This window comes from Anser brachyrhynchus (genome assembly GCF_964034855.1).
Source record: "Anser brachyrhynchus genome assembly, chromosome: 3".
Taxonomy (NCBI): domain Eukaryota; kingdom Metazoa; phylum Chordata; class Aves; order Anseriformes; family Anatidae; genus Anser; species Anser brachyrhynchus.
Genome location: NC_137696.1, coordinates 29,877,558 through 29,900,758, shown reverse-complemented (window position 1 = coordinate 29,900,758; position 23,201 = coordinate 29,877,558). Strand labels below are relative to the sequence as shown.

The following is a 23,201-nucleotide window of genomic DNA, read 5'->3' as shown; positions in this document are numbered from 1 at the left end:
TGTGGTCTGTGCTACAGCTTTATTGGTTGGAAACACTCCCAAAGCTAGAAGAACATGAATTACATTTCATTTTGCTAAGTAGACTTAATATCCAAGATGTGCCTAAAATAATTAGCTAAATTTAAAGTTATTTATGGCAACAAATTCAAAGTTGTTTGAACTTAGGTTAAACATTAGTCTGTGATGCTGTATATGCCAAACAAACCACAATTGTGAAATATTTCACTGTTTTTATTTTTATTTTTTTTTTAAACTTACCACAACACATCAGCTTCTCTGGAAACTGCAACACTGAGTGTGATGTTATGCTTCTCAAATTGAGGAAGTGCTCAGATTGACTGATGATCATTTTAATATGGACCTTTAATCTAGTTAAACCACAGAGCTCAGCCAGAGCAGATGTTCAGTGGGTTTCTGAACTGACAGCCCTATCTCCTTCAGCAAAAACATATATACTTTTACTCCACTCCCAGAATCTCCAAATACAGCATTTTAGGACACACCAACCCAAGCTGCAGCTAAGACACGGCTGCACTCCTAAAAGCAATTAGATACAGTTTTCCTCATCTGGGCTTTCAAAATTCCCAACTCAGGCATTTTGTTATAAACAAGCATCTGGTCGTGTCTCAGTAACAAAGAAAGATAAAGTGTTTTTGACAGATCTTTGCCCTCTGGTCAAACTTTGCTTTTCACTAGTGTCTTTCATTTACTCCTTTTTGAAGACTATTTGCACAGGCCTCTAACAGGATGTCAATAAACAGATTCACCGATATGGAGAAAAGTGATCCAATACTTTGAATATAGCTTTTAGAGCAAAGAAGGAAAATTGGGAGCCTGTAACAAACAAACAAAAAAAAATCAAGTACAACAGATCAAAGCTGATAAGCTTCCATCCCTCCACTCTCAGTCATGTTCTCTCACCACAAGCATCAGAGGTTTCTTTCCTTGTTAATGATGGAAAAAAACAGCTGGCATTTTAAACTTCACCCTTTACTACATCACATGAATCAAGAAATGTAAGATTATGCTAAGCCTCTCATTTACTAAAGAGCATTCACCAATACAGCAATGTTGTAATGGTAACATTTTACTGACTCTCCCTCTTTAGCATGTAGGCTAGACAGGACCAATGTAAGTTGGGTACCCTTGAAAAGATGGGTGACATCGAGCATATACCAGTTTCTTTAACAGTGTGGCAAAGCACATGAAAATAACACGTTGAATCTAATTGGATATTAATTAAGGATGCTATCCTTAAATAGCTCCTGAAAAGCACCTTACAATCCTAGTTCCTTCTGACACTAAGAGGAACTGAAGGAATTCATAAATCTGCATCTTCCAGAAAACATCACTGGGAAAAGTTTTATTTACAGTGAAGTTGTTGGAGGTTGCAAAGAGCTTCTTGAATAGACTGGGAGAGGTCCCTGACATACAAAGTGTGTTGGGAGGCAATACTCATACTGTGCTATGGTCTCCTTCAGGCATTCTGTAGGCAGAGTGGGAGTGGGGAGAAGCCTATTTGAGGTTAATTTTTAATTTTCCTGTCAGAGCTTTCATCACATACCAAAAATATCCACCTGGCTCTTGGAAGTGTTTGGGAAAAGGAGAGAGAAGAGAAGGGAAGGGAAAGGGGGAGAGGAGGAGAGGGGAGGGGAGGTTGGCACAGACATTCTGGCATCATTTGTAGACAGAGCTCAGCTGGAGAAAATGGATTATGTCTTATTCAGCCTACAAAAAAAAAGACTACACACACAAATTTCTCTGCTGAAACTGCCTCACTGGCTGCTTTCTTAAATCTGTCTACAGATGAAGCCAGAAGAAGCAGTCTTTTTGTGCAAAATCATACTCTTCATATCCCCCGTGTTTGAGCTGCACCACCACATTTTGTTTTCTCTTTAAGAAACAAAGCAAATACTTTGCAGCAGAAGATAGGCTAATGGTAGTAATCAATCCAATCTGTGATATGCAATTCTTGGAAGGTAAATATATTCTTCTTAAAACAACAAATGAATGATTTTCTTTGCATACCTTTTTCCCAAGAGAAGGGATAACAAAACTCTTGCATTGGCATGATGCTGAGATTTCTCTCCTGGGCTCTGTAAACAGTACATTATAAGAGGTTATCCACATGTACTGCAAATTCAGCCTGTTTTTATGACTAGGCTACTACCAGAACATGAATGATAAGCCAGTTTCTTCCATGTATTCCTGACATTTCTCTTTAGAAAAATCAAATTTCACTAACAATGAAAACTGATATTTTAACCAGAGGTGATTTAGCCTTTGGGGCTCAGTGAGCAACATACAACTATCTGTAATATTACACTGCTCTGCGGGTTGATGGCTCATATTTGAGCTCCAAGTGACTGAAAATAAAACAGCCTCCAATGGCTCCCTAGTCATAAACAGGAAGAAAGAGGGGGAAAAAAAAAAGAAAAAAAAAAAAAAGAACTATCTACATGGGCTGAGGACTGCTATTTCCCAATAGAGTAATGTTCAGCCAGGATTTGGAGGTTTAGCTAGTCCTGCACAGATGTCCACTCACACAGCTAATTAACTTAAAAGCTCATACAGTAGCAAAGCAATTTAATTCCACGTCTTGAAGTTATTATTCTCACTGAGCTAGACCAAGAGACCATAGACGTTAACTCCACTACCGGGATGGCTGCTTTCTGCCAAGTTGTGACATTTGTCTTTTGCACGTAGCACAGCACAGCATATAGACAGCTGACCAGGCTCCAAACAAGCTAACCCATGGGGAACAAAAGCAGTTTAGCTACAGCAGTGTGAAAACCTGCATATGCTAATACACCCTCATGTTCTGCCCAAGACCTAACCGAGTACTATGAGGGCTGAATGTGGTACATTAGGAGGTGCATTTAAAGGCAGTTCTGGTATATCCTGATTATCCTGCAGTGTGCAACATCCTATATCACCTTACAACCTTCTGACATTACACTGATGGGCACCAGCTGAGAGCCACAAGTCTTGCTTCCAAAGAAGGCAAAAGGAATTTCTGCATTTTCAACTCATATTTTATATTTTTGAAGCCATAACTAGAGGTAGATGTGTTCCTTGAGAGATGAGAAGCTTTTCGGGGCAACCCTTTTCGTATCTTCAGGTATCAAGGCAGGAACACGCCTTTGATCACCGTGTACAGAACAGCTGACAGTGAGTGCTATTTCCTGCCTGGAAACACAGAGGCTATCACATTAGTTAGCAAAAGTTTTAAAGCTCAGAAATTGCAGCCAGACATCACTATACCCCAGAGAGAGTCTCAGATATGTGCTAACACACCTTCACCATTACTGACACACATACATACATTAATCTATGGAGCTGCTCCTCTCCTGGATTATCAGAACTGCAATACAAATGCTCTCATAAACTGTTTCAAACTGAATTAAAATGCAGGCATTTCAGGATGCTGTCCCAAAGAGAGGAATCTATTCTTGAAAGGAAAACATAACGCCCTGCAGTATGCCCAGGAAGGACTCCCAGAACTGCAGCTATCTGGTGTAGAAGTCCATCACTGGTATCTTGTCGGAACAGGTTACTTTTGCCCTAAGCAGAAAACCCTCCTGAAAGCCTTACAGGAAAAAGAAATGTCTTCATGCTTTCCAGCTTCATTGCAGTGCCACTGTGGACAAAAGATGCCCAAAGGAATAAATGCCACCACGTGAATAGTCCCTAGTATCTTGTTCTTCCAAGGATTTCCTTTCCTGCCAGTGAAGGCCTCTTAAAATATTCTAGCCATATCTGACTTGCCATCTGCTTGCATAAATTAGCCTTTAAAAATAATTTGTCAATCTATCTACATCAGCAACATTTATTTCATTAATTGGAAGAATTAGCTCTTTGTAGCAAGTCAAAGGCTGTGGAGCCAAAATACACTGTACTTTCTCCCAAGTGACCTGGAGACCTTTGGACGAACTCTTGGGGTGCCATTAAAAATGAATAGTTATATAGAAAAAATAGCATTTTAATGTTTATTTAACGTAGCTACCTTTCCAAAAAAAAGAAAAAAAAAAGAGAGAAAAAAAGTGGACTTTCAACATTTTTAAACATCTGGTTGCCTTATTTTTTAGTTTGTTTCTCCAGTGGTATGAGCAGAACGTCTTCAATTTAGAAAAGACAAGTCTACATTCTTATCTGCATGGATGGTCTCAGGTTACAAGCAGTGCAGAGGAGGAGCAGATATATAAATAACTTTTAAAATTATTTTAGGACTGACATATTAAATTTTAGAGGGCCAAGTTCTACTGTCAGTTACGCTAGTGAGATCAGTGAAGCTAGTCTGGAGATATAGTTGTGTACCCCATAGTAGTCATGACAGATACATCTGCACTTAAGTATAAAAGTATCGTATAAGCTAAAGCACAATGAGTTAGAACAGCTACATAACAGAATCATTTTCTCTTTTAAGTGGTTAAGATTTTTATCCAGACACTATTGTACTGGAGAATAATTTGTTACCACAAGCCTCCCAAACATCCACACACAAACATATATATACTTACATACTTGTTTACGCAAATATTTTATAGAAAAAATTATAACACCAAGAATTTTGGCATACATTATGTGTTTTATATGTAGGTTATACATTGTGTAATTCAGTCTTAAGATCTATAAACTATCAATTACCAAATCCATTTTAGGCCTGTAAGTAGAAGATAAATAAGATGAAACAGAAGAAAAGTACTTTTTAGCAAGAAACACAAGTAATCAAAATCCTTCCCTGTGCCCAATGCCACTTACAGAAATGTTTTGCAGCTATTAAACATTACATTTTTCTTAAAAGAAAACACATTCATATCATATTCACATTCATGAAAAATCCACTATTCCCACCGTCTAATCTGACCTCCTCCATAACACAGGACCAAAAATAAAAAATTAAGCTGATAGCTATTATTACAAACCCTAATTATCCATTTGGACTATTAAAGTTGAGAGAGGCAGTACAGAGTAGTGGAAGAGAGTATGGGATTAAGACTCAAGACATTTGGGGTTTTAGATCCAGGTTTACTATTGCTGTGAAAATTTTGGTGAGAAAGAAAATTGTGCTTCAGTCTTCTTCTCTGGATAATGTGGGAAGTGATTCTGAGCTTTTTGTAAAGTGCCTTCCAATCAAGTATTGTGTATCAGGTATTTTGATAGACTACAGCAAATCTTCTATTAACTTCTGGTCTCGCTCCAGAGATTGAAAGTAATGGAACAGCTGTCACAGTCTTACCTCTTATTTCACTCTTAAAACAGCAGCAGCAAAAAAGCTTTATGGTACATTTCTAAGTTGAATGTGGTCGGCTTCACCTCCTAGTCATTGGATCTTGTTTGGCTTTTTGGCTAGATAAAAAAGCCTGCCAGAAGTCTTCTACCCATGTAAACAAACTTGTAGCCTTGACATTCTCCCATCAGTTTCCTTGCTCTACTTAGCTCCTAAACATCAGATTATAGAGTATCAATAGACCTTAAAACATCCCCAGAACTGTTTTCACTTATTTCCTCATTTTATGATCTCCTTTCCTAACAGACACCAGAACCTGCTTTCCTCATATTTATAATCTATGACTGTAATCATCTCCAGTCCTGCAGAATATTCTCTGACCTGCTCATCCAATGCTGTATTCACGCTCCTAAAAGCATCCTTAAAGCTCCTGTTAACTAAGGTAACTACCATGAACTTTAAAATGTTCAGGATCATTGATTTTTAGCATGCAGAAATCTTACATGTAGGGCCTTCTTCCAGTTAAATACAGACCTTTGTGCTTGCATTTGACTGTGATAAAATGTCTGTTCTTCCAAACGTAGCCTATCCAATAGTCCCACCCAATCAGCAGAAAGGTCCTCCCAGCACAAAGTGCAATTAGATCAGGATATTATTCTAACAATAACTGCATATTTATTTCTAAATAACTGGAGGAAAAGGGTCAACTGAATAGCACTGGGCTAACAATTACTGTAGCTGCTTTACTGAAAGAAAAACAAAAACAACAACAACAAAAACTTTCAACCTTTCAGATGATAACCCTTACATAGCTTTTACAAAATGTTTTTAATTTTTGCAGCAGTGTTTTTATCTCCTGCTAATTGTCTTACCCTAATCTGTGAGCAGTTGGTCAGCACATTTAATTTTATCAACAAAATGTAAAATTCGATCTAGTTATTCGGCAAGAGCAGTTTTAATTAAAACTATATTCATTGGCAACAATTACTTTATAACCTTTAGATAATTGTATGTCCAAAGAAGATTTTCATGATTTTTGTTCAGAATCAGTATCAAATTAGCCTGACTACAATTACATAGACTATTCTGTTTATTCTCCTTAAACATAACCTCCCATAGCCTTTTATTTTGTATGACTTGGAACATTTATGATGTTTCAGATCTAACATTTACACTGAATTTTAATAAAATAAGTAAAATGGAATAGCAAATCCATGTCACTCAGAATCCCAAGAGCTAGATTTGTTAGTATTCATAATTTTGTGGCTGTTTTCTGTAAACTTGCACAGTTTTTCCAGGAGCTCACTCCTGTCAGAGAATATGATATTTCATAGCAACACAAGAGGTGCAGAACCATCTGCTTTCTGATTCAGTGCTAATAGCTCAGCTATCATTCCTAGAAAAGAACTAAAACTCACACATTAAATTATCTTCAAGTGTTTAAACATCTCACATTACTATTGTGAGCTAAACTCGAGTAAATCATTTTAGTTCTCTGTTGTGAAAAAGAATAGTCTCTTTGGTGCAGTTACTTGGAATGCTGCAGTAAGTAAGTGACGTCCTTCATGGCAATTCGGCATGCAATGCAATAAATGATTTTTATGGCTGGTTAAATTATAAGGCAAGACTGAGGTGTTTAATAACCACATGAAGCTGTTTATTGCACATAGAGTCTATTGCCACTGACACTATATTTTCATAGAAGAAAGCATAAAAAGGCTTCTTTTTTAACTCAAAAACTTATTCCACAACACAACAGTTTTGGGGGCCTTGAAATTCCTTATATAAAGGAAGTGTGAGCTGATACCATGCTATGTTCATGCATCAACTGCGTTTTCAAAATGAAATTTCATTTTCTAGAAAGGTAAGCAGTCTTACCAAAAAAAGACTCAGTGACCCTCCACCACATGGAACACGGAAGGAAACTCATCATCTCTCTGGGCTGAATGGGTCGGGGCAGAAACCATTTTCCATGTCAAAGTTTTTGGCAACCAAAGCAACCATCTGCAGATTGGTGCAGCAGAAGTAGGAGTAGGATGATATGGATGATGACTTGTGCAAAGAAAAATAGCACTTTTCTGTAAATTGGACCATACAGCAATCCAGCCTTGAGATGTACTAAGTACATTAAGGATAAGGGTTTTGTGAAAAAGCTGGGGAGTCTGTGCCATTCTGACACCAATGCCTCTGACAAGCTGTGACCCCAGCTGCATCATTAAGTGGGAAGAGAAAAGTGAATTGCTGTTTTACTAACAGAGCAAGACAGCCCAGACGTATTGTGGGATATATAACCATACATAACTTTAAATTAATATATAAAGTGGGTAAAGTAAGCTATAAAAGGACATGTTTAAAAAATTATTCTTTGACATTTTTCCTCAACGTGACTAACATCTGTTGGTCATTTTGTCCTCCAGCCCAAGGAGCTTCAGACTATGAAAGAGGTAATGAGCTGCTAGCAAGGCTTCACTTTGCAAGAGCGTTTCTTTGATTTTTTAAAAATTTTTTTAGTCATAATTGTAGCTGCCTCTGACCGGTCACAAAATAACAATCATTAATTGGGCCCTTTTCTCAGTCTAGTCTTGCAACCAGCAGACCCATGTCCTCCAGCCCATCTTCGGCTGCAAGCAGCAGGGCAAATGCTGCCACCAGGAGATCCCGCTTACAGACGATCTCTGTTTTAGGGCCTGTTGTAATCTTTCAGCTGAAGTAACAAAACCCAGGTGCTCCGCATAGCCGCTGTTTGTCACCCTTTCTGAGATCTTGGCAGGTCCGAAAGTGAAGAGAGATCTGAGACCTTGTGCAGACATAACTAATACGTTTCATTCCCAAGAAAATGAAACCACGCTTGGAGTTCCCCTAAGTGATGGCTGTAACCAGAGACACGGCGCTGTCAGCACCCATGTGGGAGCACCATTTGATGGAACTGGGAACCATTGCGTAACGCAGACTCAGTCCCCAGAGGCCAAATGTGATCCGCCTCCAAAGAATAAAACATTTCTTCCTCAAATCCCTGCTTTTTATGGGTGCTCGACTGGCTGTAGGTTATACTAAAAGACTGAAATAATAGCGCTCAGCTGTGCCAGCTGATCCTATCTTATTCACCCATATGTCTTGGTACAGAGTGGATGAATAATCTGAAGAGAAAATGGTCTTTTATAGAAATATTCCTCTGTCAAAGACATAAGACGCTCCCAGCTTTCTTCTAATATTTTAACCCACCACAGTACAAGGGCTACTCCTTAATGTAGGCAGGGAACCTCGAGGCATTAGCAGCCCAAAGCAAGTTATCAAGGTCCTTCCTACCTTTGCCTCTACTGCACATTTCAGAGCTGTCGACGCAGCTCCTTGTGTGGTCTTGAAACTGATGCTGTTCCACAGCAGCCAAATGAGAGGGGAAAATCTGCTTTTTTATTTATATAAATCTGGCTAAGAGTTTTTATTTATTTAGAACGGAGTTTAAACTGCGCTTGACTCTAAATAAATAAAACACGTTATTTTCCCTCCCTACTGGTTGCCACCAAGCCGTGTGAATTTCAAAGACCACACAGACAGCAGCGGCTGTGTGGTAAGGTGGGGACCAATGCAAAGGGAGGCAGCACACCAGAGGCCAGGGTCTGCAAGCCCTGCAGGTGAAGGAAGCGTTATGAAAGGCACATTATACAAGTACGGATAAGCCTCTGAAAAAGACATCAGTTGCTTGTATATTGTGCTGATGCTGATCCTTCTCCTTCCCTGTCTACGAGTGCATTTCCTCTGCAGGACTTCCCAGTACCCAAGTCACTCCTATCCATCACAGTGACAACTCTCTGTGATTTACAGCAGCCCTGTGGGAGTGCAGCGGTGGCAGGACAGGCAGAAAGAATGGCAGGGCAGCACATACAGGAGGGTATTTCTCATTTCAGTTTTCAGTTAAGTGGAGAGAAAAGGAAGTAAATATCTTCAAGATTTCTTCCAGGCAGGCCATTACTGAGGACAAACCAACTTCTGTCAGATCCTTGAAAAAATAAATAGTGAGGGGGAAAAAAAAACACCACAAAGATGAATGTTCTAGGATAAGGGATTGGACCCTTATTCCTCTCTAGCTGGCAATATTTTGGTAACACATATGTCTTCTTTTCAGCCTTTAAGTCACAAATTCAACGGACCAGATACAATTCATCTTTGGAGTAGCCTCTGGGATGAATTTAGATCTATCTTAAATGGAAGTAAGGTCAGGTGAAAGACAGATGAAAATTACACAAGACATTCATCATTCCCTGCTTCAGGGGTGAGTTTGATCTCATTCAGTGATCAGCAAAGACGCTGACACAAAGATGCTAGTTACATCCCACATCTGATAGTTCCTCATTTCTTCACATGGTTAGTAAATGAATAACCTCAGACAAACCCATATCCGATCTTTTGGAAACACCAGCTTCCCAAGGTGTCTGTCTGCTGGGGAGGCACCTGCTAAAGCTCTCAGTGTTTGGAAGAAGGAAGAAAAGCAAAAGGGAAAAGTGCCAACTTCTCCTAGAATCGAGCTAAAACCAAATGTATTTGCTGTTCCTACACTATCTGCTTACAATGAATGCCATGCAAAACCAAGATTTTATGGAAAGCCTCCATTTCGGACCTTCAGACAAACAAAGAATGGATCCATCTGACACTCTGCTTGCCCCTGAACTGCTGCACCACTTACTTGAATTTTTATTTCTTCTCGCCTTCCAACACTTCTCCTTTTAAAAGCCGATACAGAGGAAATCAAAAAATCTATCTTTTTGGTAGGTATCTTATTGCCATTGGCCAAGGACTCCACCATGCCAAGTTTTGCTCCTCACTTTGTTGTTGTTGTTTGCCAGTTGTTAAATGGAGGAAGAGCTGATTGCAGACAAAGCAATTTTTCTGGTGGACTGTGGTCTGCATTTGATCCAGAAGGCTTAATCTTGATCTCAATGGCCAACAGAGGGACTAGTTTTTACTTTCAACATTGTAGTTATATTCACCAATACCAAGCTGAAAAGGCTACTGTTGGAACAAGGAGTTACAATAAATTGTTGTTCATGGGGTGTCTACAGAGCTTACTTGAGAAGGCCTGAATTTGCCAGTCAGGCAAAAACACAGTGGGCAACAGATTTATGAGGCAGACCTGTGCCTGCTCCTGATTAAAGTAGGCTATTTTACAAGTTTCAATACAATCCTCAGCAGCAGCATCTGCTGACCTGGTGTGAATGTGAACCTACAAATGTCTTTTTCCTGGGATAAACATCAAACACCAGCAGAAGTACTCAGGCACAATTAACAGCAGATACTAAAATTTTCTCTTCTATTTATTGAGGAAGGAAGAGGGATCAGTGAACATATGGAAGAGAGAAGAAAGCTCAATGTGAAGACTGGCAAGGCAGAAACGGTCAAAGGAGAGTAGAAAACTTACTGGGAGGTCAAACCAACTGAAGAGCCTATGTTTTTTCTCCAAATAAGGCAGACGTTCAGAGTCCATAGCTTGCGAGGCACTTGGCCAAAGTCAAAGGGAGACATACAAAACCCTACCACAAGACAGACAGAACGAAAGAAAAACATCCATATCTCAGCAGAGCAGCCCACTTGGCTCAGCATTTATTGCTGAAGGAAAGGTCAGCAGACAGCCCTTATTCCATGATGATTGCTGAATATGAAGGGACATAAGCAATGGGCAGCTAAAGAGCAGAGAGGACTAGAGCAGCAGCAAACCCTCCCCATCTGGGAAGGGTGCTGGGCAAAGCACATACCTCCCTGTGCTCCCAAGGATGCTTAAAACCAGAAGCAATACTGAGAGGTGAAGAGGCTGGTAGCCCTGTCTGGACTCGCAACCTTCTTCCGAACCCATCCAGTTCAGATAATGGTGTAGCAAAAAAAGATTTCCACAGAAAGCAGCTCAGCTTTTTAGGCTGTCTCCTACTGGCACGCATGGTGAATGTGTTGCTGCATGCCGAAGGGGGACTCTCAGGCTCCCACGCGGATTTGGGATCGCTGCCCGTCAGTTAACGCACCTGGCACTCTTCCACCAAATCTGTTCATCATGAAAGCTCCCTATCCTTTTACTCCCTTATTCTCCTGCTTCTACCATCTGATGTCCTAGGTGTAGCATTTCCTCTGAGGAGCAGCAGTACTCCCTTGCCCCCTCCTCTCACTTCTTGTGCCTCAGGTGAAATTAGCTTGAGCACAGTCAAACGTAAGGACAGATCACAAGCAACTGGTGCTCAGAATGGCTGCGAATATAACACAGGTCTGTTAATCCTAATCTGCAAAACCTTTTCCTACCACAGCATGGGACTTTGCAGAATGCAGACTGAATTCTTAGCACCAAGAACGATGCGGATACCACCAAACTCAAACCATGAACCAGGGACTCCCCATCTCCTCTGCTCTGAGTCTTCTCACTAGATGTAATAGTAGCACCTTTCTAAACTGCTCTGACATGTTCCTGAAGAATTTTTCTAAATACCACATACTAAAGGACATCATTGAGGGTGTGTGTTTTGACCTTTTTTTTTTTTTTAAATCTTTATTCTGATTTCTGGGTGGCAAAAGAGAGAAGACTTAAATTTAAAATGCTCTAGAGATCCTATGAGAAACCTCTTTATATTTGTGTGTGGTCTTGCAGTTTTGTCAGTTGTCTGACATTTTAATTTCCTGTTCCCCTCTTCTGGTGGGATTCTGATTTCCTCTCAATCCTTCTCCTTTCTCCATTACGAAAAACCTGACAGGCATCTCCATTTCTACCATCTGTTTCCTATTCACTTTTATAAATATTGAAGCAAATAATTAATTTGGCAAAGATGGATGAGGTAGCCTAGCTCATCTTCTGTCAATATACAACTGCTACTATCCCTTCCCAGACCTTCTACCTCTTAACACTAGCTCCTTTGCACCACACTGGCAACTACTATTCATGGTCTAATTCATCAATGAAACCAGTCCAGGTTTAACTGCTTTAATGTTTTTACCTTAGAAACAGCCATTCAAGGCATTGTGTCCCCATGAAATGCTGTGTCATTACTGCCCAGCTGCAAACTACTCTTTGAGAAAGTGTCTTTTGTTGTTTATACAATCTAAAATATGAAAGAACTATCCATGAACAGTGTGATAAACACCCGTGCTGAGCAATAGATCCTCTGTCCTCAGTGACCAGGTGTGCACAGCACACTGCTAGCAGGCATATGGTGTTGGTGGGAACAGAAAAATTGGGTCTACCTTTAACTCTGCTGTTCAGACAGATATCAACCAATTCCTTTCTATTCCTGTTTTATATGCCACTGCAGCTCTCAGTGGCAATGGTCCCTGTACCCATGAGATTCCTCCTGAATGTCCAGTTGCCATTTCCACGGGGAAGACACCATCCTTTGCTGATGATGATCTGTGACAGAGCCACTCAGTGTCTCCATACAAGGAACAAGAAGTCATAACACAGTGCTTAGGAGCGTTTCTACTGCTGCAGGAGCATGTATGTCCTGAGTGCCGAGACCAATTTAATAGTTTAATTGTTCTTTAACTGCTGCTGAAAGCTAGATGTACATTCTGCCTTTAAATTTAACAAATAACTTTTGCTGTGAAAGATCGTGCTAAGCCACAACCCATGCTAACCAGAGGCATCACATGACATTAAAACCCTCTTCTGTGTGCCAAAGTGCTAAAATCCCTTACTTATTATTCACTTATTCCTCGCACACTGACACATTACAGTGACAATCACATTAATGGTTGTCAGAACTAATATGGATGCAGATGTCTTGCAGCCATTTCAGCCCTCAGCCCAGGGGGAAGCGCAAATTTTATCCCTTCCTGTCTATCCACCCTTCACATTTAAAGCATCAACCCTGTAAAGGCATGGGAGCAAGCAAGCCAGGAGACAGGGGTGGTGAGCTGGCACAGACAGAGTTCGCTTGCCACCCGCTGCATGCCGCTTCTCCCCTTCTGCAAATGGCCACGGGATGCTGGCACTCCCCTCGTCTCACTTGGCCACCACAACACTCACCAAACTTTGCCCTGACCTGCTTTCCTCACCTCAAACTTGCAGTTGCAAGTCTGAATTCATCTTCTGGATGTCTTCCCAGATGAACGTGCGTGTAGGTTTTCCTTGGGGCTTAAAAAATGTTTAAAAAAAAAAAAAAAAGACTTTTCAAACCATTTTTCCATATCACCACAAGCTGCCCTGGAGATGTCTCCGAGGTAGATATATGGTGAGGTTACACATTCCAAGTCCTCACCAGGAACGGGATTACAAAAGAACATTGCAATTATTTTAAGTTATGGAAAAAGTAATCAAATATTTCACTCACCACTAAAATGTCATCGTTTTATGTATTTCACAAAGAATTCTCTCATTATGTTAGATAGGCCTGGAGAGACTCCAGTCTCTGTGGGTTACATGCATTCCCCTGTTCTGTTCAGAAATCAAAAGCCTTAGTCTGTTTTTGAAGAAATCCAAGTCACTTGGTGCCCTGCTACTGACCCAAAACTTAACAGCAATACACCTGATTTCTCTTATAAACTGAGTTGGTCTTTTCTGAAGGTATTCTTCACACAGCTGCAAGCACAGCACTCTTCCCACATGCTCTGATAAAAATAATAATTGCACATGAAGAAAAAAAGAAAGCCCAGAACAATAACCACATCAGCAATCCTTTGAGAAAAATTACTGAGTGCTCCTGAACACCACAGCTAATCACCAACAGTGAATAAAGAAGGCAGCAAGCCTGTGAGACCATTAGTATCCTGACTTTTCATTTTACTGGACCTCTCTTTAATTTTGTTACAGCTCTGCAACAGTACAACAGCATCATATGAGCACTGCAGAATTAGCAAGACGGCTCAGAGGCTGAGCAAGATGACTTCAGATAGCAGCACAGACCTTTTGAATGCAAGTGAGTGATTCTCACTTCAGGAGAGGGGTGAAGCATGGTCTTACCTCTTCCAGATCTCCACAGTGCCTAGAAGCTCAGAGAGCCAGAGGTACCAGCGACTGGGCACTGTATAAACACGCAAATGGACAGTCCTAAACTTACATCCTACAGTTCTAAGACTGCAGCACCGCACAAGAAATCCAGTGGCACAGTAGAGAGAAAGGCTGTGTAAGAAGTGTCCGTACTAAGAAATACACACTTTTTCAGTCTAGGTTGCTTTAATCCAAGCTCCTACATCACTGGATTCTATGCAATATAACGTATCTACTGAAAATTTGCTGCAAAGTTTTCCACAAGATCTTCCTTAAATATCTTTCTGCAGAATCCCAGAAGTAGAAGAGAAAATCTGTTTAAGGAACAAGGATAACACGTGTTCCAGATTATCTAAAGTACCATGGGAAGAAATGACACTGACTGCACCTTAGTAACAAAAAAAAAAAAAGTCAGATTCTTTTGAAATGTCATAGGTTTCTTTTGAAAAGAACAAAACAATGGGACAACACACTTTAGGGACACACTTCAGATTCTTGTCCAGGATTACCAAGTGTAAGTAGTAGTTTTTAATGCAGCCGGTGGTGCCTTGTCCTAGCAAACCTCTGACAATAATAGAAAGTATTCTTTGAAGAAAACATCTGATCCTACAGACTCCACTCATACAAGCAAATCCTTAGCCCTGGCCAGTCACACTCCTGTACACGACTCACAAAAGAAAAGGTGTATGACTGAGAGCAGTTATTAACCCCCTCTAGAGTTGCCTTCGGTGGGGAGAAGGAGAGGGAAGAAATCGTGAATTGTTCACAATTTTCAGTTTATCCCTAATCCCTTAAATCTGTCGCTCTGAGGGTAGAGAATTTTACTTAATGGCAGTGCCAGAAATAACAAGCTAGAATTGCATGTTTATGAAATGGGGTCTTAGTTACTTATTAGGATCAACTGGGTTTGAATTAATGTTGGCTCACATTCAAGAGCACTGAGTGGACTGAATAAGCACTACAATTTTAAAATTCGTTAATGGTTGTTTGTTGTATATATTTTGTATACTAGAAACATCCAGAGATGCTCGACCTTAGCTTTCTTTTGAACATACAGACATAGAACACCATGGCTAACATAGCATAACATTCTTTGGATTTGTAGGTCTACTTACACAGTTGATTAATGGATGAAGACAATCCTGAATATAACAGGACACCTCTTGCTTCCAAATTTAAGTTGTGCTGGGGTTGGTAGGCATATCACATCATTATCACTTGTGGTTTTGGCTCAGAAGGTAGGTGATAAAACGAAATATGGTGGAAGTAGAGTTTACATAAAAGTGATAATGAAATGTAAGGAGAAGAGAATCCAGGTCAGGTAAAAAGCATACCTGATACTGTAGATAGCATAGGGCTTTGAAAAACTTGCTGCTGAAGGCCCTTGAATATGTGAAAATTACTCTGCATTTTGAATTGATGAAAATTGCACACAAGATGCTTGCTGCAGATGACTTATCAATGATCTGACGCACAGAAAGTACGACCATTCCCACATATTTTGGTGCGCATTGCACAGGACTTCTTCCAATACTAATTTTTTTTGTTTGTTTGTTCACTGTGGAAAAACAAATAATGCTTAAGTTTGTATGACAGCACAGCTATATTTCTGAAGATTTAACCATGTGAGGGATATTGATGTAGAGGATAATGTGTCAGGAAACTTTGAGCATAAGAAATAAAGGAAGTGTGACCACACTAGCTTTCTGTTTCAAATTAGGAACAAGCTTTTGAAGAAAATGTCTTTATCATCCCACTTACCATGCTTTGGTTTGCACTTCAAACAGCCTTGAGGCTCACAGACTGGGTGACAAAACTAAATGGGAATCTCCACACTCCAGCAGCACACCTACTGCACTCCAGCCACCTAGAAAGTGTCCAAGGTAAACAACCTGAGATGCATTCGGTGTGGACATCAGCTCCTCAGCTCGAGGTGTGCTGTTCTGGAGATCCACAGCTTTTGTGCTGTGGTAACAGGAACATAGCTAGCAACAGCTGAACAAAACTGAGCTGTGCAACCATGACATTTGATGGTCAGAGTGCCCCGAAGTGACACAAACTGAATGTTTCCTCTCCCTCTGCTCCCACAAAGTGTTACATTTCAAGTGACTCATCTACTGAAAGGCCAGTCCCGAAATCCTGACACCTGAACAAAGCCCCTCCAAGCTGATCTCGTCCCTATTGAAGGACAGTTCTCTGTCAAATTAGATCCAAAGAAAAAAAGTCACTTTCAAATACAGGCCCAAGGCAAAAATTTACTTCTGAAAATTAAAACAAACTTACACGTCTGACTGAAAATTACAGCAATAACAATAACATATGCCAATAGTAATAAACATTACAAGATACGATTTTTCATCAAAACACTGGAAATTCACTAAAATGATTGATCTTTTCTGAGCACAGTTTTTCTAATAAAAATGAAATAAAACAAAAAACTGAGTAGAAGAAATCTCTGTGTTATACATAACCACAAAGTAATGGTGAATCAGGCCCACGTACAGCCAAACTTACCACAGGCTGAGATGCTTATGCAATTAACACACTCTGCAGCATTCCCCTGAGGACACAGCCCTGTCCTACCAAGTGTTGGCTACTTTTAAGCAGAAACAAGGGAAAGTCTGACCAGTCTAAGCCCTATGGCCACAAGCTTCAGGGAAAGGGATGTCATCCCCTCCCCTTCTGGTAAGAAGGGAAGCATGTTACTGAAGACAGTTTCATGTGCAAGGGCTTTCAGCCAGCATCTCTGGTAGGAACATTATCATCAGCAGAAATTATCTGGGCCATGAAGGAGAACTCTCCTGCTCTCACAGCCCTACAGCGGAGGACTCCGTAGCAATAGAGAAATTTGCTACGGGAGATGTAGCAGAGTTGAGAAGAAGACACTGAAACTCCCTGGTCTAGTAAAGCCTTGCCACGTTTCAGGGGCCCCTGGGAGGAGGAAGCAAGAGTTGAGGCTGGCACGGGGTCTGCGTAGACTACTGCACTGAACTTTATATGCTAGCTCTTAAACAGGCCAAAACTCTGGTTAGGTCAAAGCCCATTAAAGATTTTCAAAAGTAACCTGTGATTTTGGACCCCTGGCTTGACTCACCCAACAGACCTGATGCTGAGAACTCAGTATGTTTGGAAAACAATGTCTGCTTGAGGCATCTCAAGGTTTCAGGCATGCCACTTGTTGCACTAGTTGGTCACAAAAGCACATAGGGAAAAGGAGAAAAAAAATAGTTGTAAATATCAAATACATTTATTCCCGTACTGTAGGAAACACTGACAGGTAATGAAAACCAGAAGTCATGTTACAGTCCTGTCTTGAAGATAACTGTATTATAATTTTAAGGCTATACTGTCCCCCCCCCTTTTTTTTTAGCTCAAAATACATGTTTTTTTTCTTTACTTCAGTAGATTAATGGCATCTTCTGAAGAAACAAAGCCAAAATTTTTGGTTCCCTCCATTATTCCTCTGCCTGCTTCAGAACTATCATCTGAAGACAGCAGCCGCAGAACAAAGGTGTTGAGAAGGCTAAGAAAAATGGGAGAAACATGTCAAATTATAAATATGAAAGAAAAGTATTAATTAAAGTAGAGTAGTTTTTAAACAAAATCACGTTTAGCCATGCAAGGCAAATAAAGGTTGCTGAATAACCTGAAAAAGCTAAAATTTACTATTTTATGCTGCTGAGGGAAATAAAAACATTCAGGTTTTCAGAAATTAAAATAAAATAAAATAAAATAAAATAAAATAAAATAAAATAAAATAAAATAAAATAAAATAAAATAAAATAAAATAAAATAAAATAAAATAAAATAAAATAAAATAAAATAAAATAAAATAAAATAAAATAAAATAAAATAAAATAAAATAAAATAAACATAACATAATAAACATGACAACAAAACTTAACTTCATCCAGAAGATTGCACAAAACATAAACACATACTAAAGGAAGGCAAACACCACTTTGCTGAAAATCATTTAGAGAGCTAAGGCCTTTCCAAATCCGAGTGGATGAGATATCCACTCTGCAACATCTGAGCAAAGCAGCAGACTTCTTGTGGTTAAAGGATTTGAAGGAGGATTCATCAGACCTAGCATCATTTTGCAATCCCACATAACATTGATTTCTTCATACGCTCATCTTCATTCTCTCATCGTTCTGGCAGCAGTAAATCACAGCAGTTTAAAAGAAGGTCATGTACGCATTTTCATATTTCATGCATGATCCCGTTGCACAAGACAAACGATCTGGAATACTTTGCTTGAGGGTTGTAAAGTCATCAGTTCACTTCTGGATTTACTTTAATACATCTCCATGGAATACTTCCATCTTTTTCTCCTTCAGAAGGACTCTGTACACTCATTTGTTCCCTGACTACTTTCAGGAAGGTCCAAAACTCATCCAAAATTTAACAAACCACAAAGCCTTCTCTTACAGGCAAACACAATACATGAGAACACACAGCCTACCTCACTCCCAACCCCTAAGTGGGATCTTTAGCTCTCATTTAGGCACCTCTGCTCCCTTTGTAGTTTGTGTGGAGATGTAAGCGCCGCAGAATAAGACACCCAGGCCACACACAGCTGGCACTGCCACCTCCCTGGGAACTTCCAACCTCCACTAATGCCCCTCAGGAGCCTCCATCCAGCTGCTTCAGCATGCTACAGCCCAGCAAATCCAGCCTTGAGTCACCTCCCCAGGGCACGGCTGTGCCCTTTCCCTCAGCCCACCAAGAGGACTGCCCTAGGTCTTGTTATTCCTTTTAGAAGCCCAGCAGAACTCAAAGCATGGGACAACGTGGTACTCAGGGACCTGTTCAATCTCAAAGAGGCCAGGTTATGGTTAGCAGGGCTGATGTTGGACTAGAAATTAGTAACTTCAGCTGGATCAGACCTGCCTCCACACTAGGTTAGTCTGATGCTTTTTCTCCCTTTGTGTCCCAGGGAATGTCTATTACTCTGTTTTTCCTATCAACCATGGTGCATCAGTGCTTTATTAGGGTGAGTTGTGCGTGGTGCTGTGCATATATGATAATAATGTCTGATAGTATCTGAGGCTGCTACACAAGATCACCTCAGGACAGAGCCTAAACCTGAGCATCTCTCTCCTTGACTTCTTTTCATTCCTTTTTTTTTTTTAATTTTTTTTGAGTTCAATTTTATCTTTGCATCTCTGTGTTTATTAAGTGCTAGTCAGAGGATAACTACATCTCTGATACTTTCTCACAATCTCCTACAGTTATTACTAGGGTTTTGTTTGGAAATTTGTTTGCATTTACTGTTTTTATGTGTAAGTATCAACTTCTGCCTTACATAAAACAGAAAAAAAATGCATATCAGGACATTTATTCTGTATGTGTTCATAAAAACACATCTTCTTACGTTTTCATTACATTTTTAGACCTACAAGAAAACCAAACTCAAGACAGGATACATAATGATCGCTGGTACCTAGGCTAGATTTTATGTTAAAGCAGAGGTTTGGATTTTATACTTCATGCCAGACCAAAACACTTTGCATGCTACTGACTTGAGCTGCAACATTTATTGTGGCTGAAATTCTAACCCTTCCTCCAAGCAGAACTGTCATGGCCCACACGAAAAACCCCAGAGCTACCAACATATCAGTCAGAGGATAGATAGGATCTCTCGAAGAGAGTAGGGGCCAAGGGGATTGCTCCAGAACCCATTTTCATGCTCCAGAGAAATGCTATTGTATTGTTTCTGCTACTGCTGCCTGCCGTCTCCCTGCTTCGCACATGGTAGAGAGCCCTCTCTGCTCCCACTCTCTCATGCCTCCAGCCAGGCAACAACTTGTAATAAAAAGCTGACGCCAAAAATTAGAATCATAACCATATATTGCAACACTCCTCTGAAGTGCTTACATCCCCAGCACCACATGGATCCAGCAAAGGATCTCAGGGAGAGAGGAGGAGAGAGAGACGAGAGCTTCTAGCTGAGAAGCACGTGGATTCATGCTAGCAGCAGCAAAGAGCTGCTGGAACTGATTTACCGCTAAAGCTGCTAACCAATAACTGACTTTTTCCAATTATTGAGTTCACAAACAATAACCAGGTTAAAATTAGCAATCAGAACATAAAACTTTTCTGAAAGAAAAGGGAGCGCCATCCTGTGAAGGCTGGGGAAGAGTGAAGGCTCGGAAGGGGAAGACGTGAGAAAGCATCTTGGAGGTGGGAAGTGTGTTTTGTGTCGGGGCAGAGTTGCAGGACACCACGCAGCAGACGTTCAGCTCCCTCTCCCACCTCAGGAACTGCCCAATGCCACCGTGGTGACAGTGGGGATGAGCTGGAAGCCAGAGCAGAGAGTATGGGGTCCGGGGTCGTGTTTGCATAACAGAGAGCGAAATGGAGATTTAATGGCAGCGATTCAAGTCTCAAATACATAATCTGGTTTTGTACAACTTTTCCTTCTCTACTCTCAGTTTGCAATTACAGACCAAAATTAACAACCTAATCTGCCATCCACACATTTATGTTCTCATGTTTAACCACTGCACTGAAACCATCTATCAAAAAGCCAAGTTTGTTTTAAAAAATACAGCACCCCTGAGAGTTGACAGATCAAGAAACAGAGACACAAAGGTAAGAAACGTTTTAAAAAGTGGGGGGATCAGATTTTGGGGTGACCAGCTTATTTATCACAAAGCAGATACTGTTTTATTTTGGTTCTTATTTTTTAAACCTTTGGTTTCAGTGACTGTAGCCAAATACAGGAGAAAACTGGAGCCTGAACGCAAACGTCTGGCTCCTATCCTTTCCTCAGACCACCATGCTGGATTACCACCACCGCTAACAGCGCTTCCACTGAGAATTGGCAGCTGGGCCCCCTGACAAAATATGAAGATATGTTGATGGGCTTTGAGTTGAAAACACTGAAGTATACACTCCATTTAATAAGGAAAAGCATCTAAATCTTTTAAGTCAAAAGTTCTACTGGGAAATAAGCAATAGACATTTCTGTGTTGCGAATGTCAGGACTTTCATTCTTCTCCTATAAATCGTACGCAGGGATCAGATATGAGGGGGGAAATTCCCAGCACGATCCCACAGGTCACACGGCACAGAGCTCTGGAAAAGGACAATCCTGAGCAATCCATATCGTTTTCCAGCCTTTCCATACACCCAAAGAGAAAACAAAGACCACCCCAGGACAGGAAGTGATTTTACTCAGCATAGTGGAAATTAAGGTACAAATTATAGGAAATACTTGTACAGGAAGAATTTCGTTTCCTACACACTTGGCAGTATCACCGACTAGGAAACAATAATACCGGCTGTTCAGAGATTGCACCACCCTTTTTAACAACTTCATGCAGAGGTGTTTCTTCCAGCCTGCAAAATCTTGGATAATTTTGGATCATGCTAAATGCGAAGGAAGTGAGGACCACTGGCATAAAACAAAGGTGAAGATACAATCCCTGTAATGGGAAGTCCCTAGACTGCAGATTGCTGGTTATCTCAACAGTTTAACAATGAAAGATCACTCTAATAATGCTCTGTTTTTATACTCTTCTCTGGACATCCACTGCATCCTGTACTAATAAGGAGTGTGTTGGTACTTTTCTCAGCTTTTCTTGAATTTTGCCCCATATATTTTAGGCTTTTGGCATATTTTATTCCTTTTTGTGCAAGTAAAAAAGTTGCAGTCACTAAACAACCAAAATTTCACAGCCATTATTTTTAAAAGGACATAGGAAATGAGGCTGTAAAATCTGTATTTAAGTAATGAATAATTCTTAATCAGAACAGATCCTAATGAGGTTTCCTGACATGCTGTAAGACAAAATAGCAAGTACCAAGACAGCCAGACTGACCTCGGCTGATCTCAGGCAACAGACTCTCACACGAGGCTTCTGGCCCACAGCATCACTTCCCTCTCACCTTTGTTTCACAAGATAGGATACTTCACTAAATCTGCAACCTCAAGCTCATTTCCGCGGCAACTCGTGGAATAACAGAACATAAGACTTTAATCATCGTTCTCAGACTTCACCAGGAGAAAGGCACTAGGCTGTGAGTCGACAGAATTGCGTGACTCACAAATATGAGAAACAAGGGAAAGCAAAAGTGAGATGGTGTGCTGCAGTGCTCAAGGGACGAGCAGGATCCAAACCACGCTGTATAGATCCTCATCTGGATCTGGATCTTGGCTCCCCTATGGTCTGGCAATGTTAATAGTCTGTGCTTCAGCCTGTTGCACTCAGATTCAGAAAAGGATGAATCAGAGCTCCACAAAGACCACGTATAGTCACGCTCTGCGCTCCGCTGAGCCAGTAGCTCAGTACAGAATCAGTCCTAAGAGGCAATGAGGTCCAGGCCAACTGACCCAGAGTTCAACTGACCCAATTATTTCTCCTAATTGCACCTCCAGTGGAAATTTTTCCTCATCTGAAGCCCCAGTTGAAAGACCCTCTTTTGAGGGTGTGAGAGACTGCTTATTCTTATGCTTCACTCCTTTGAATGATTTCATTTCCACTGAAAATCCCATTTTATTGCTTCGTTTGTCTTTCTCTCTGAGATAAAGCAGCATCAGCGCTAGAATCTTACTGCAGATGGTGACCCGTGTTCACTGAAACCTCTGTGAAATGTTTCCAGTATAAGAGATATCACGAGACTTGAATCTAAATATTTTTTTCAAGTATTCAATTTTTGTAAGTATGCATCAAATGCTCTGTCTTCAGAAGAAGGTCATAACCATTCTTTGGATGGCAAAATAAATATTATAAATACTAGGAGAAAAGAAGAGGAAAAATGCATATTGGGATAAACTAAAAAGGTTTCAAGACAGTGAACACTTGAATCAGTTGTACAGTTATATCTCAAGAAGAGACTAAGTGTTCATTCTGTGGGAAAGGCCCCAAAGCAATCTTTGATCATAAAAAGTTTGCTGTGCTGTATCCCTTGAATAAGTATAATTCCCCTGGTTCAGATCTCCTTGGACTTTGTGTATAGTAGCTAATCTTCTCTGATTTGCTGTGTAAACACAGTTGCACATATCAG

The 23,201-nt window shown here is 40.4% G+C and overlaps 1 protein-coding gene across 1 annotated transcript in view; it reads right to left on the bottom strand.

The window, feature by feature from the left end:
• The window catches only part of LOC308192121 (uncharacterized protein), a gene marked incomplete at its 5' end in the record, with an annotated part of 233,436 nt that overhangs the window by 141,863 nt on the left and 68,372 nt on the right, over nucleotides 1-23,201 (bottom strand). The window contains 3 exons of the mRNA XM_080585356.1: nucleotides 2,029-2,096; nucleotides 15,945-16,050; nucleotides 17,278-17,366. The remainder of the gene's footprint in view (nucleotides 1-2,028; nucleotides 2,097-15,944; nucleotides 16,051-17,277; nucleotides 17,367-23,201) is intronic.